The sequence below is a fragment of the Cupressus sempervirens genome, chromosome 4 (genome assembly GCF_028749045.1).
Source record: "Cupressus sempervirens isolate cs-2001-9-10 chromosome 4, ASM2874904v1, whole genome shotgun sequence".
Taxonomy (NCBI): Eukaryota; Viridiplantae; Streptophyta; class Pinopsida; order Cupressales; family Cupressaceae; genus Cupressus; species Cupressus sempervirens.
The window spans coordinates 467,721,046-467,738,049 of record NC_143121.1 but is presented as its reverse complement, the minus strand read 5'-3'; positions in this window follow the sequence as shown (position 1 = coordinate 467,738,049).

Here is a 17,004-nt window from a genome sequence, read left to right as displayed (position 1 = left end):
CAAAAATTCAAAGTTCTTAGTTTTGAAAATGGTTTCTAGATTTTTCTTAGGCGAAGTCTCGAAGCACTCTAGTGTACTTATTTTTCCTTTTTTTGATGATTTGTACCCTCGTTATAGCCAAACATTTTTATAGATTTGAACTCCTTTTTCTTCTATCTAAAATCTCAAGGCAGCTGTGTTGAATCTCGTCATTAATAGTTGCATAAGTTGAGGAACTTGCTCTGGTTCATGTGTTCAACCTCTATATCTTTGATCTTCAACATAAATTCATGAATCAAAACTTTTGTGTGAGTGCTTTGAAGGTGAAGGTTACCAACTTAATTGAGATGTCTATTGTTGTTGATGATGAAGATGCTATGATAATATGTGCACTTGCATGTGATGCATCATACCTTCATGTTATGCACACCTTCATGTACTGTGAAGTCAATTCCTTGATTTTTTCTTCTCTTCAACTGCTCGATCCTTTCTGATCAAAGACTGAGTGATCCATACTATCCAAAATGATCAAATGTTTAAAACTTTTTCATATTTTTTTAAACAAGGTTTTCTAGGCATTTTTAACTGGCTTTTTTAGAGGTCTTTTGCTCAAATTTTTGAGTTGAAACTTTCATCGGTCCCTAGAACTGGGTAGCCAAAAGCTTGCTATTTTAGGGACTAAAATTAGATTTTTAGTTCTTTCCAATGGTGTAAAAAAATTTGAATTCTGACTCTAGGTCAAAAGTTATGACCTCGACAAGTTAAGGATGTCTTTTTCTCTACACATAAGAAAAAGACATTAGCCTAGAAAGTTGATAATATAACCCTAAACAAACCCTAACTAACAAAAAACCTTAGCCCAAATGCTACAAAATAGTGAAAAACCAATTGAATCCGGCCATAGATCCCTGATATGCAAAATAGCACACCTAGCGTACCTTGATAGGTGTGCTAAGTGCATTGAATGGTCATTTTGAGGCCATTTCAGCACAATTGTGCACCTGTGCATGTGCACACCTTTGTGAGGTGCGCACATGCACTTGGGAAGTGCATAAAGGGAGGGGACTTAAGTTCTATGTCTTGTTTGAAAAAGGGCGTACAAAGGTGCACATGTGTGCACAATTATGTGTGCCTTAGGGTCTTTGAAAGTTGCACACATATGCACCTTTCCTTTAGGCTTAGTTGTTTTAGGCCTTAGGTTGTAAGAATGAAAAGGTGCCCACATGCATAGCTTAGATAGATGTGCATTTGCGCACCTTTCACTTAGGGTTTTTTTAGCTTTCTTTAGATTTTAGCTTTCTAGGGAAGTGTGCACCCTTGGGGGTATGCACCTACACAGGTGCATAGGTGTGCATCTCCAAAGGAAGACAAGGGCACACACAAACATTTGGCACACTTGCACACCATCGATAGGTGCACATGTGTGCTAAGTGTGCATGTGTGCTCTTAAGCACAAAAATACTCTCTCTTCCCAAACTTTCCCAATTTTGATAGCTTGATTTTCTCAATCAAAGAACAAAGGTAGGACCCAAACTCCAGATGAAGTTCCAAAATAACTCAAGCCTCAAACTAGGGGTCTAGGAGACAAAAATTTATTAGAGGGTACCCATTTCTAGGAGAAATGGGGCTTACATTGTGAAACCACAACAGACCCAAAGGGAGTCTTTAGCAATTTACTGTGTTTACCTATGCATTTTGGGTATCTCCTCTTCTCTAATTCTTCTTCTCATTGAACTTTAATGTTGAAGACCCAAAGTCTATCTCACAATACTCTTGTCTTATAGGAATTCCAAAAGAAAATCACATCAATTCTTTGCTCATTGAAAGCAAGATACAACTATCAGGAAACACAGTTTGCTTTGTCTTCATATCATACCTTTCTACGCACCCCTTCACCAATTTTGGCTCCTAAACAACCATGGAAAATCCTATGCCTTCAACTAATCCACTCTCCTTCAACTTTTGTGTGATTGGATGTATCGACTGGGTGTTTAATCTTCTTTGTAGATCACCAAGATTGAAGAACTTGAGAGGTGTTTTTGAATAGTTCTTCAATTCACTCTTCGGTCCAATTAGATGATCATAACCAACCATTCTTATCATCATTAACATATATTAACAATTTTTCTGGAAATTACCATCAATGAATGAAGAACTTTGTTTGCCAAAAAACCAATCATATAGATTTGAGAATTTGAGCATTGGTGCCATACGAACAAAATAAATTGACAATCATTACAACGATGTAACAATCAAATTTTCATTTAATCTGGTAGGTTAACAATTTAAAATGACATCATGCCTACCTTTCTTTTAACTTCTAAATCTGATCCTATGAGATTTTCTTTAATATCCCCTTGGAGAAATAAAAATATTTCTTTCCCGATTCCTATATACTAAAGCCTTTGGAAGAGAACTTCTTTGTTCCAAAATCTGGGCTTATATGTATGCACTTTAATTTATTAAGTTTCAGGTAGGAGTCTTTACCTTTCTTTCCTATAATCCTTGGCTCATAATAGTTTCCTCTTTATCAGGGTCGCAATGCACAGGCTTCTCCTTTGGCAGTTATCAACTCGTGGGAGCCGCAAGTTAAGATCTCTATGCTTCTAATTCAAATAATGTTTTTCATTTATATCAGGCTCGAACTTAACGTACTTCTCCCCCGCATGACATCAAAGGAGCATTTCGTAGAAAATTCCTTCATTTGGTGGAAGGCAGCTTCAGAATATTTCATTTCCTCCTCATGATGGAAAGTAAGCTCTGTGGATATCCCTTTGATCATAAAAGAATCATGGGAAGAGAGACATTCTAAAAAATCTTAACACTTTCTCAAAATTTCCTTCATCTTTTACTTTTGCCTTGGGTTCTGAAAAGAAACATTGACCATTGATTTCCCTTGCTAAGCTATTAGATCGACGGCTCCCATTTTAGTGTGATCCTTAAGAGTCAAGCATTTAACCTTTGTAGGAAAGCAAGGGTCATCAGATCAAAATGGTCTTTAACTTCCTCATTCTTATGAGCCATAAAGACTTTCAAAGGCTTTTGCTTCCACAGGGAGAGTACACAAACAGATGAGGCTTCATCTTCATGCACAAATTAAATGTTTCACTTTGCCCCTATAATCTGAGAGTTCTATTGCTTTGATTTCATATTGTACTGATCTTTAAGCCTTGATTTAACCTGAAATTGCACTTACAGATGCCATCTTTGTTGTTATATTTGGGAACTCCATTGGTGATCTTCACCTACGATAGGAGAACAACAAAATAGTAGGATTCCAAGTGAAACACATTCTTGGAGGAAACTTGATATTGTAGAACCAAATTAATGACTTTCTTCTCATCGGGAAGACGCTCAAACCACATGCAATCCTAAGTCACCTAAGACCGTGACACATATGATTTGTAACAGTTCTGTACAAATTCTTAGGGAGGTAATGGAGCAGTGAATTACCAAAAATTTGCATAAGGAAAGCCTTATGGTGTTTGATGAGAAGAGAGCCACCTATGGGCTAACTAGACATGAACTTAGACCAATTTTGGATTGAATATGCACCAAGCTAGGAGCTTAAAAGGGCAGACTGAAATTCCGGCAACAAGCATCATCCTTCATGAGAATCTTTAACATTCCTTTTTGTTTGTATCTTTAAACTTGTCCCTCTCATCATCTCGTCACCCTCCAAGCCTCTCCCTCAACCACCTTGTTAAAACATAAGTTTCATTAAGCTCACAAAATGATGAGTAGAAATGATATCAAAGAGATTTGAAATTTTAGATGGTATGAAACGCATCTATATTTTCTTTAAATCAACCAACTTTATCAAGAATTTCAATTTTCTTCACATTTGATTTTTTTTATCTGACCTAGATTTCTCTTCTTTTGTGAATTTTATTTTTGAATTTGGGAAAAAATCACATAGTTATATTCTAAAATTTTCTCAAAATTGCCCCTTTTACTCAATGAAATCATTGCCTTTTACTGCCTTGTTGAGGTCAATATGCACATGTTGAAAGGATTGAAAGTTGTTGAAACTCATATCTAAGACTCAAAGACTTGAAACTTGCTACCGACTTAGACCACCTAAGACAACTACTCCTACTAATAAAAAAGGGGGTTCACATTTGCAATGGGGTGATGGTGCAAAAGCCTCACAACAAGTCCCACCAATTATGTTGTCCCTCTTATCAAAGTGTTGTAGTCCTAATAAATGTGCCACTATAGTTTATTAATAAAATAATAACATTATTTTTATTGGGTGAGCTTGCTCATACCTTCCTCTTATCACTAAGTCCTTTTCTATTTAATGGTAATGGATGAATAATAATAATCAAGAAACCATGATCTGGAAATTATTCTTTGGGCATTTTGTTTGTCATTATGAGACAACTTACAGTTGTAAACAACCTCAAAACAGAACCCTATCGGCAAAATAAATAGCATGCAACAAATAATAAACTTATTAACAAGTAGGCAAGAAGAAATCCAACTTGTCCAAATTAAGTAGATAGGTTACAAACATATTTACTTGGGTCAACTTTAATGCACTTTAACCATTGGTATGGATTTATAACTTATGGAAAGGTGGGTTGTAAGTGATATTGAGGTATATTGAATCAACAACATACATTAATAGTGAATCTCATGTCTTTGGTTTTTCAATGGTCCTTGCAAGAAACTTATCTTCCTTGGTAAAGTACACATTTCCTTGAGCCTTAACAAATTCCTAGGCACAGATGTGCAATGCATGGGAGGAGAACATATCTTGAACTCCTACATTCATAAATGACATTAGGATACCTATATCTATTTCTTAACCCAAAGAAGCCAAAAGCATTATGAGGATTAAATAAGAAAAACAATAGGTAGAGAATTATTCAAAAAACACAATTTAATTAGACATGAGAGTTTTACAAAGGAAAAAAATAATGAAAAATTTTGAATTAGGTGAAAATTACAAAGAAAGGGTTACTATCAAGCTTTTAGAAGAGTCATGTAGCAAGAAAAAGATTGCAATTTTTTTAGGGTTTGTACAAAAATATCTAAATTACTAGTTCAAATATAGATGCATGTGTAAGGATCCAATACGTAGATATGTGAAATTGTCTTTTGAAGGTTTTGGATGCATTTAGATATGTTTATATGTATATATGTTTTAGGTGTGTGTGTATTTTTAAAATGTGTGTGTGTGAAAAATTAAACAACTAAACAAAATTAAACCATTTTATAGTATGATACATCATCATTGATCAATGCCAAATGGAAAAGATAAATAATAGATACCAATTTATGATTCAAAAATATTCAAATAAATCTATCTATATCTATATTTATAACTTGATAACTTGAAAATATATAATGCTTTATAAAGAGTCATCTTGTCATGATAATTTACTCATGAATTTACTATTTTAAATAATGGTCATCTAATGGCATATAATATATACATCATTATCCTAAATAATATTATAAATTTCATCCAATAAAGTGCATTTTTATCCCAACGAAATATCATCTAACAATATTATATATTATTACTCAATTACAATATTATAAATTTAAATTACAAGTCATTAATTATTAAATGGAGTTGTTAAATAGGGTGGCCATCATTATCCTACTGAAATAAATGTATTTAATCAATAGGCTTTCACCTAGGTGATAGCCTGCTAGTTTTTTCTCATGTTGTTGCTTTTGCTAGAAAAAATTATAGTTGCTTATATTGGAAAAATTAGATCGATCACCAATGGAATGACCTGCCAGGCACTGTCTACATATATGTCAACTAGCAGCATCTTGAGCCAAATCGATGTTGGCCATAGACCTCACTACCACTTTAAAAGTGGACTATCTTCTTAAGGAGAGAGAATAGTGCAAAGGAGGGTACAACATGCAGGCACTACTTAGCAAAGGAAACTATTAGCCATTTTTTGCCCTTCTGCCAAAATTTTGAATTTTTCCTATCAAGCATGGTCAATGGTAACATTTTTTCAAATATTCAAATGATCAAATATTATAAACATATATTTAAACTTAGGTTATATACATTATATATTAAGTCTTCAAGTGGTTTTGTGTTATAAAGATCTTGGCAGGCTCGAACCTTCTTAGCCATCTAATCTTCCTGAATCTATGATCATCGCATTGTCACTATGGACAATTGTATGTCAAATTTTCATAGAAACATAGTGATAGTGTGCCATGTATCTTAGGTGGGCCTTTCTTCCTTGTGAATGGTAGAGTTGTTAGACAAAGTAACAGTTGTCAAGGTTTTATTCATGAACTTTTGAGGTGGATTAGTTTCTTAACAAAAGGATTTTTTTTTCATGGTCATCTGATCTTCCAAGATTGAGAGTTGTCACTTTGTCACTATGGAAAGTTGCACAATGAATAAACATAGCGAGGTAGTGACAATGTGACACGTGTCTCAATGAGCCCATCATAGTTCATAATGAATCATACTTTCACCACTGTCAAATTGGAGCAGATCGACGATTATCATTATGTCGCTATAAAAAAACTATCAAAACTTTAGTCATACTGACATAACAATGGGTTGACATGTGTCTCAACATGCATGGGTGGTGAGTAAGCAGTGGCAATTAAGTCCATTCTCATAGGGTCAAGGGCATTTTATGTTACATTAATTTCAAGCTGTGAAGCAGTAATAGCAGTTAGTATGAGTTCATAGTCTCGCAAGGTAAAATAGTTAGTTAAGTTAAAAGGTAGCAAAGCTAAAACTAGGGTAAAGACGTGGGTCAACATAAGTTTGAATGTTGGTGAGGTGGCAAAAATTTTTAATATGGTTGGAGCATGTGGCAAAGTCTGAGGATTGACTCTAATTAACCGATGACATGGCTGACTTGGCATGTCAAGAACAAAGAAAGAAAGCTCTTTAATGGCGATCTGATATTTTTGATCATTTGCAACCACCTTTTTTTGTTCTCCATGAATGATAAATGCAAAGGACATTCCCTTCATCGCCTATTTATCCATCTACTCAGTTAAAAAATTAATGGCCATCATTTCTGTCCTCTCAAGACTATTTCTTTGGCGAATGAAATGATTTTCTTGCATATGGATGTGTACCATGATCAAATCTTTCCCAGATTTGTAGTGATTATTCTCTACAACCTTAAATGCAGTTGTTGTTCTTTGCCTTAGGGTAGAAGCTATATGAGTTATGCTTGCACTATAAAAACAAATTTTGTAACCTTTCTTAGGGTCAATATTTTTCTGATTCATTAGTATTACATCTTTTACCCTCTGCTACTATAATTTCCCTTTTGTCTGGGCATGAATTTATTCCTTGTCTTACCTCATTCTCCCATTAATATAAGTGTAGAACTTGCTTTCCTTTGTTGATATTTTTTCTTCTATCATTCAATTTGCATAATAGTATCTATTTTTCCTCAAATGTTATGGAGTGAAGTTACTTCCTTATAAAATTTCATTTGGCTTTTGATCTAGTTGTGGTTGTTGGATTGAAATAAAGGTTGGTTCAGTGTACTTGAGAATATATTGATGAATAGTGCATTGTTAGGTAGAAATAAGGTTGAACAAACTAGTTTGGTATATCACCCCCTTTAGATTAGATTTGGTAGTTTTCTTTCATGCATTCCTTCTTCCTTTTCCTCTCAAAAGAGTAGTTAGATGCACCCTGGTAGAAAGGAAGTTAGCATTCTCCAAAAACTCAATCTCACAATTCAAGTCCCACAACTTGGAAATTGTTTCCATGTTTCACAAGGTTGTCTTTATGTAAAAACTTTAGCCAAGGGTACAAGCTTTTGTAACAATAGTTTTTGGCATGCCTGGTGGGACTCTCATATTGAAGCATTTTAAGTTCATTGGTGTCAAAGAAAGGAACTTCAAATACATGCAGAGAAGATAGTGTTGCTCTCAATATTTTTAGGCCTTCAAGAATCTCATTTTCAAGTACTTGGCAACTCCAACTCTACATTCTAGTTTATACACCAAAGTTGCTAAGATTCATGCCCAAAGCTCATACAAGCACATCTTCTAGAGGTAATTTTCAATACACTAAGCTCTCATTTTCAAACCCTAGAAGAAAGAGAAATAGATTATCTCTAACTAGTTAGAAGTACAGTAGTAGCACATACACCTGCAAGATCTCTCTCCACTCCTATTTATAGATCACATCCTAGGTTGTCATGTTTTTATTTAAATAGGTCATTATTCCATATGGCACAGCCTAGAGCACATGCATTTGCCACATTTAATGGTGGAAGTCCTCTCCTATTGGCTCAAAGACATGATATTCTAGTGTCATCTCTCAAAAGTGTACCTGATTTCACTGGTGAAACTTCCATCTCTCCTATAGAACATATTCAAGAAGTTTCAAATGTCTACAGTATACATGGTATTACAGAAGAGGATGTTGCTATTAGGTTGCTAGCATCATCACTAAAAGGAAAATCATTACAGTGGTATAAAGATTTAACACATAACTTTATTACTAATTGGGATGGGTTAGGAGCAGGGCTTTGTAATCATTTTGAGGACAAAAGTGATCACCTATCACTTTTAGAGAAGCTAACAACCATCAAGAGAGCACCCCATGAATAGATGGCAGATTTTAATTACAGATTTCAAAACACATGGGATAGAATACCCATTGCAATAAGGCCTTCCCCTAGCAATGCTTTCTTACATTACCTCATAACCTTCAATAGTGATATAGCTACCATAGTGCAAACTATGGGAGGGGATACCTTACCTAATGCCTATGAAATTGCTATAAGGGGAAAAAAAATATCTTGATACAAGGAGGAAAGTTAGCTCCAAGGCCTCCAATGCCTTTCTTTCCTAACATGATCAATCATTAGCCTATTGTAGCCCCTATCCCTACCATATCTACAATTAGCCCCTTGCTATTGTCTCTTAAGCCTCCACATCTTCAAATGGAATAGATGAAATTAAAGATATGATGCAGTCTATGATGCAAAATATAGACAAGAAGTTGTAGGGTCAAGAGAAGAATATAGAGGATAGCTTCTCAGTGATATAGAGGATGAGTAACAAGGCGGTGACCCTAGAAAGACAACAAGCTCAAAAAAATAAGCCTCCTCCACTTTAGTATCAAGGTCATATTCATAATAGGTCTTAAAATCAAAATCAAGGTCATGTTCCATTCAATAAAAATAGACCTATTGGCAATATCCCTATAGTAAATACAAACCTAAGTAGGGCTTTAGTCCCTTAGAATAGTCTTGCTTGAGATCAAGACTTCTACCCTTCTTGTAACTATTCCTATGGATATTGTATGTGTCAAAAGCTCAGAGTCTTACTTAGCACTAACTACACAAGAGTAAGCAACAGGGCGGAAATATAATATTAGTCAACCTACTAATGGTTCTCACATACAAAAACAGGGTGACTTCTCTTTCATGAACCATCATCCAAGGGAACACTGCCATACAAACTAGGATGCTATAGGTCATAATGCTAGAAGAAGAAAAAGAGCTTGAGGATTTTATTCCTCCAACAATTCAAGCTTCAACTTTACATGTTGTTCCTTATGTGCTACTAATGAATGCACAATCCAATGTTACTCCTCAATAGAGGAAAGATATGAGCAACAAAAAGTCTACTAAACCTCAAAATTCAGCCACCTATACATGCAGCTCCCAAGACTTCAATCAAAGAAGCTAGTACACCCTTCAATGTGGTAGATCAAATGAAAAATACTAATGTCAATATTTTTGTATGGGATGATGTTGCTACTATACCATCATAGAAGAAGCTACTACGACAAGAGCTAGAGATCATAGAAGTGAAAGATCAGCCACCTAGAGAGGAAATACAACAAGCATAGTGCAACCAACCAAAGAGGGAGAATCAAGTAAGAAAAGTAGACCTCCTCCTTTCTATGTCTCTTTGATTATAGGAGATAAACTAGTCCATAATTGTATTATAGATTCAAGGGCTAGTAGTTCTGTAATGCCTAGAAGTGTAGTTGATCTCCTTGGCATTAAGTATAAACCAATGGTGAGAGACATGCTCCAGTTGGATGGTAGTTCTATCAAGATAGTAGGAATCTTAAAAGATGTGGAGATGCCATTGCATGCTTTCCCTAGTTATACTATAAACCAATGCATATCAGTGGTTGAGGTAGAACCTTATTTTTCATTTTTCTTTGTAGAGACTTCATTGCACAAATAGGAGGTCATATTATAGCAAATTGGTGCTATATGTTCTTTAGGAAAAGATATGGGACAAGAGCTTCCTTAAGGGTAGAGCCTCTTGACCTTAATAACATAGAGACACAACCCATATAAACATGAATTGTACAATTAGGGAGGAGGATGGAGGATACACATCTCATGAGCCTGCCACTTCTTTCGAAGAGGTGCCTAGATATCTTTTGGATGAGTGGGCTACTACTTATCAATTTGATCCAAAATGTGAGGCCCTAGAGATAGGTCTTGGAACCTATTGCATATTGGAAAAGGAGGCCTTCATCCCCAATCTTTTAAAGATGAGAAAATACAAGTGGATTGTGGAGTTTGTTCTTTGATGGCTCAAGAAATAAGAATGTCTCAGGGGCTGGTTTCATGCTCATTTCCCTTGAATTGGAGAAGTACTATTTCTCTTATAGTCTAAAATTCAGCTACACCAATAATGTAGCAGAGTATGGAGCTCTGATCCAAGGTCTCCAACTTGCACAAAAGAGAGGAATCAAGGCTCTAAGGGTATTTGGGGATAGTAATTTGGTTGTTAATCAAGTAAGAAGCCAGAATATTACCAAGAACAATCTACTCAAAGAATATAAACATAGAGTTAGGGATTTTCTTGGGGGTTTTCAAGCATTCAACATCTAGTGTGTTCCTAAGGGAGAGAATAAACATGTTGATAGACTTGCAACCATTGGTGATCATTATGATGTACCCAAACATGTTAAGGATAATAGAGAACAACATATTAGATTGGTTGTAAGGCCTGCTATCCCTAACAACTACACAAAATTGCAAGTCTTTGATTCTGATGTAAATTTGTCAATTTTCTACAAAATGAAGTAGAATTCTCTGAGAGGAATCAAACTAGACTACAAGGCCAGTATAGTGATCAAATCATAAACCTCAGTTCAAACAAGCTACCCAAAGACCTAATCACTTTGGAGAATATCTTCAACCCTGATGATCAAGCAAGGAGTAGAGGGTCAAACTTGGCTGCAAATAAAGATGATCACATACCAGTTGTCATTGTTGATGGGAGAACTCTCAATGTGGGAAAGGTATGTTTTGAAATTGAACAAGAAAATTTTGTTCATTATATCAAGAGTTTAATGATATATTTTCTTGGACATATGATTATTGAAGGGATGTTGACCTAGGTTTGTTTTAGCATACCATAGATTTGAGTGATAATGCCAAACTTGTTAGACAAAAATAGAGGCCAATTAATCCTAGAATTGAGCCATTAATGAAAAAGGAGTTATCCAAGTTAATAGAGGCCAATATAATCTTTCCTATTAAGCATTCCTCTTGGGTAGCTAACCTTGTTCCTATTAGGAAGAAGAGTGGAGAGATTAGACTAGGTGTAGAATTTAGGGACCTTAATAGGGCTTCTCTTAAAGATCATTATTCCCTCCCTTCCATGGAACAAATTCTATCCTAGGTTAGTAGTTTAGAGAGATTTTCTTTCTTAGATAGGTTTTTTGGTTACAATCAAGTATTGGTTCAAGAGTCTAATAGATATAAGACTGCTTTCACCACTAAATGGGGCACTTATGCCTATAGTAAGATGCCTTTTGGACTAACCAATTCAGGTGCTACTTTTTAAAAGGAAATAGAAATCACTTTCAAGAGTATGCTTAAAAGATTTGGTCTACCTTGATGATATCACTATCTACTCCAAGAATGTGGCAAATCACTTTGGTCATCCAAGGTAGGTGTTCATCAAATACAGGGAGTATGGTGTGTCATTGAATCCAAGAAAATGTGTGTTTTTCACTAATCAAGGGAAATTTGTGGGACATATTGTATCTAGAAAGGGTTTGACTATTGATCTAAAGAGAAAAAAGGCAATTCTTGGTCTCCCACTTCCTACTCATAAGAAAGGGCTGCAAAGCTTCCTTGGTAGAATCAACTGTGTAAGAAGATTTATCCCTAATCTTGCTACCATGGTTAAGCCCCTTATAGTTATGCTCAAAAATAATATGGTCTTCACCTGGACAAAGGAAGGGAGAGCTAGCTTTGAAGAGATTAAAGCAGTAATAGCATCAGCTCCTACCTTATCAACTCAAATTTTGATAAAGATATCATTCTCTATACCCTTGGGGGTGAGTTAAGCATCTTAGCTATCTTGACATAGTTAAATGATGCTAATGAAGAGAAACATATACCCTTTTTTAGTGAAGGGCTAAAGGATTATGAAGATAAGTATAGTTATGTGAAAAAACTAGTCCTCTTTGTCATAAGAGCTCTAAAGAAATTTAGGCATCTTTTTTCTCACAACAAGATCCAACTCCTGGTTCCTCATGCAAGTGTGAAGGACTTTCTTTTAAATAAGGATGTCAATGAAAAAAGGTTTGGATGGATCACTAAGGTCATGGAGTATGACATAGACATTAAGATCACCAAGCTGGTTAGAGGTAAAGGGTTGTGTGAACAAATGATTTCATATATAATTTTTTCTTCTAGATTTGATTGTGTTTTTTTTTTAAGCATCAACATTTTAGATCACTCTATGATCCATCATTAGGATGAGAGACTGCAAGAATGGAATAGTATGTTTCATCCCAGGAGACAACTGAGACAATTTCATCCCAGGAGATAACTTAGAAGGTTTCTCTAGTTACAGAAAATGCAAAGTCAACAGGGATGAAAATTTGAACAATTGGATACATGCCATGACAACCTTCTTATTGGGAGGAGGATATCCACAAGGATTAAATAGATCCAAAAGAAGGCAATTCAAATTGTAGTCTTTCCCTTTTGTCCTAGTGGCTGGGATCCTTTTCAAAAAAGATTTCAATGGAGCCCTATTGAGATGTATCAGTGGTGATCAAACTGATAAGATGATCAAGGAATTTCATGATGGTCCAGATGGTGGCCATTTCTTGGCTAGGAAAATAGCTATCAAGATCATGAGAGCTGGTTATTATTGGCCAACTCTATTCAATGACTATTATAAGTATATAAGAAGATGTGAGAAGTGTGTTTTCTTTTTAGGAAAATAGAGATTAATAGCTCTTCCTCTCCATCCTATTTAGGTTGATCAATCATTTTCTCAATGGGGAATAGACTTTATTAGTTTAATCAATCCACCTTCCAACTTTGGTCATAAGTGGATCTTAGCTACAACTAATTATTTCACAAGGTGGATAGAAGAACTAGCTTTGAAGGATGTCACAAAACTCCAGTGGTTGGATTCCTTGATGGAATTATTACCAGGTTTGGTGTTCCTTCAACAATCATATCTGATAATGCTAAGTCCTTTGTTGGGGCTCACATTTGTTCTTGGGCAATTGACCATAATATCTATTTGAGCACCTCCTCAAATTATTATCCCCAAGGAAATGGCTTGGTTGACTCCTCCAATAAGAACTTGACTAGAATCATGAAGAGGACTATTTAGGACAACCAGAGGTATTGGCATTCAAAATTAAGGACTACCCTTTGGGCTGACAGAGTCACACCTAAGAGGGCTATTGGAAACTATTCTTTCATGTTAGTTTATGTAAGGGAGGCAAGGCTTCCTATCTCCCTTTAGTTCCCCTCCCTAGAGTTAGCTCATCAATTGGAGCTAGTTGAACATGATGGCATGACTACCAGGATGGAAAAATTAATGGAATTAGAAGAGAAAGGGCAATAGGCTATGCAGACTCTCGAGGTACATCAACAACTAGTCAAAAAGAGCTTTGACAAGAAGGTCAAGGCTAGGGATTTTAGAGAAGGAGATATTTTCCTCAAGTGGGATGCAGATAGAGCCAAACCAAGTAGGCACTCCAAATTTTATTTTATGTGGAGTGGACCTCATGTTATCACTAGTTGCAAGTAGGCCAATGCTTTCCGACTATCTAGGACTAATGGTGATGTTCTACCAATTCCAATCAATAGAATTTACCTCAAACCCTGCTTCTAGAGAGGTTTAGGGTTTATGCATATGTTAGATTAGTTTCCAATTTTCTAAGAAGTTTTGAGCATAGGTTATCTCTCTATAAGATAGCCAAGTTTTGAAATTTTTTGATTGCAAAGAAGATAGAGGTAGAGTTATGGTTTCACAATGCATAGGGTTTCATTTTATGACTCCATAGCCCAATGGATGCTTAAGGTCACTGCTCATATTCTTAGCAGGAAAGCATGCCCTCTGAGTTACCAGAATTGTTAGCCATTTTTTCCTCCCACAAAAATTTTGAATTTTTCCTATCAAGCATGGTCAACAACCATATCTTTTCAAATATTCAAATGATTAAATATTATAAAGATATATTTCAACTTAGGTCATATACATTATATCCCAAGTCTTCAAGTGATCGTGTGTTATAAAGATCCTAGCAGGCCCACATCTTCTCATTCATCCAATCTTCTAGAATCTACAGTCGTCACATTATTACAATAGAAAATTGTGCATTGAATTTTCATAGTGGCATAGCGATAGTGTGCCATGTATCCCAGGTGGGCCTTTCTTCCTTGTGGCTAATGAAGTTGTCAAACAAGGTAATAGTTGTCAAGGTTTTATTCATGACCTTTTGATGTGGGTCAGTTTCTTAACAAAAGGGTTTTGTCATGATCATCTAATCTTCCAAGACCAAGGGTTGTCACTTTGTCACTATGGAAAGTTGCATGATGAATAAACATAGTGAGGTAGCGAAAATGTGACATGTGTCTCAGTGAGCCCATTATAGTTCATAAGGTATCATACTTTCTCCACCATCAGATTGAAGTAGATCGAGGTTTGTCATTATGTCACTATAAAAAAAATTTAGACCTTTAGTCATAGTGACATAATGACAGGTTGACACGTATCTCAATAGGCCTAGGTGGTGAGTAAGAAGTGGTTTTTAAGTTCATTCTTGTAGGGTTGGAGGCATTTTATGTTACATCAATTTCAAGCTACAAAGCAACAATAGTAGTTGCTATGAGTTCGCGGTCTCACAAGGTAAAATAGTTAGTTAAGATAAAAGGTGGCAAAGCTGCAACTAGGGTAAAGACATGGGTCAACATAAGTTTAAATGTTGGCGAGGTGGAAAAATGTTTTAATATGGTTGGATCATGTAGTGAAGCCTAATGATTGACTCTAGTTGACTAATGAGATGGCTGACTTGGTATGCTGAGAACAAAGAAAGACAACTCTTTAATGGTGGATTTGATGTTTTTGATTGTCTGCAACCAACTTTTTTTGTTCTCCATGCATGCTAAATGCAAAGGGCATTCCCTTCATCACCTAGTTATCCATCTACTTGGTTGAAAAATTAATGGTCATCATTTATGTCTTCTCATGACTATTTCTTTGGTGGATGATATGATTTTCCTACATTTGGATGTGTACCATGATCAAATCTTTCCCAGATTTGCAGTGATTGTTCTCTGCAACCTTAAATGTAGTTGTTGTGCTTTTCCTTAGGGTATCTGAAGCTATCTAAGTTATGCTTGCATGATAAAAGAAAAAATTGTAACCCTTCTTAGAGTCGTTATTTTTCTAATTCATTAGTATTACATTTTTTACGCTATGCTATTGTAATTTTTTTTTTGTCTAGGCATGAATGTATTCCTTGTCTTACCTCATTCTCCCATTAATATAAGTGTAGAACTTCCTTGCCTTTGTTGATGTTTTGTCTTCTATCCTTCAATTTGCTTAATAGTATCTATTTTTCCTTAGATGTTATGGAGTTAAATTCCTTCCTTGTAGCATTTCATTTGGCTTTTGATCTAGTTGTGGTTGTTGGATTGACACAAAGGTTGAATCAGTGTATCTTGGGAATACATTGATGAATAGTGCATTGTTAGGTAGAAATAAGGTTGAACAAACTATTTTGGTGTATTTACCCCTTTAGATTAGATTAGGTAGTTTTCTTTCATGCATTCCTTCTCTCTTTTCCTCTCAAAGAGTAGTTAGATGCACCTTGATAGCAAGGAATTCGATCTTCTCTGGAGACTCAATCTCATAGTTCAAGTCCCACAACTTAGAGACTTTTTCTATGTTTCACAAGGTTGCCTTTAGGTAAAAACTTTAGGCAAGGGTGCAAGCTTTTGGGACAACAAAAACTGCAAACTCCAAAATCTTACCATCTTCCTATGTACTACTCTTTTCTTTTATGATCGGCACCAAAACAAGTTGTGAATTTGATGATTAGCAACCGCACCCTGGTCATTTTTTGCTTGAGTATAGGGTGTCATTTTTAAGGCTTCTCTCCTTCACATTCTCCATCTTTATATAGCCACCATCAGACAATGCATTAATTTTCACTCTGTAGAATAGATTGATGGTAATTTCCTCTAAACGTTCTAGCTTCTTTTTTGTTGAAACTTTTAGATTACATAAGTTTTTTTCTTTAGAATAGTGCTTTCTATCAAATGGGGGAAATACATATTGTAGTAAATGTTATTAGAATACCCTCAATACTCCTTTATGCTTGCAGATTTGTACACAGAAATGAATTGTTGAGAGTAGATAAATTAAACAGCTGACATTTTGAGAGTAGATAAATTAAATAGTTGACATGCAACAATCTAGAATGTGTGGTGTGTGAATAGCTGCAAAACTAATCTTTAAGCTCATTTCTTTAACTGTAAAAGAATGACAAATTCAATGCAAAATAGCATTAGGAAAAATTGTAATAGTGTCCACCTAATTGGTTTCAGAGATTCACTTAAGCCCAAAACACACATGCAAATGATGGTTTTTTCTGTCATTAACAGTTTGGTTTGGAGCTTTCCAATATGCTTATTTTGTTATTAAAATTGTTGGAGAAATTGACATACACATGTCAATTCAATACATAGATATGAAATATCTTAAAAAGATAATAATGAAGAGGATTGCATGTCTGATGATGCTTCGAAA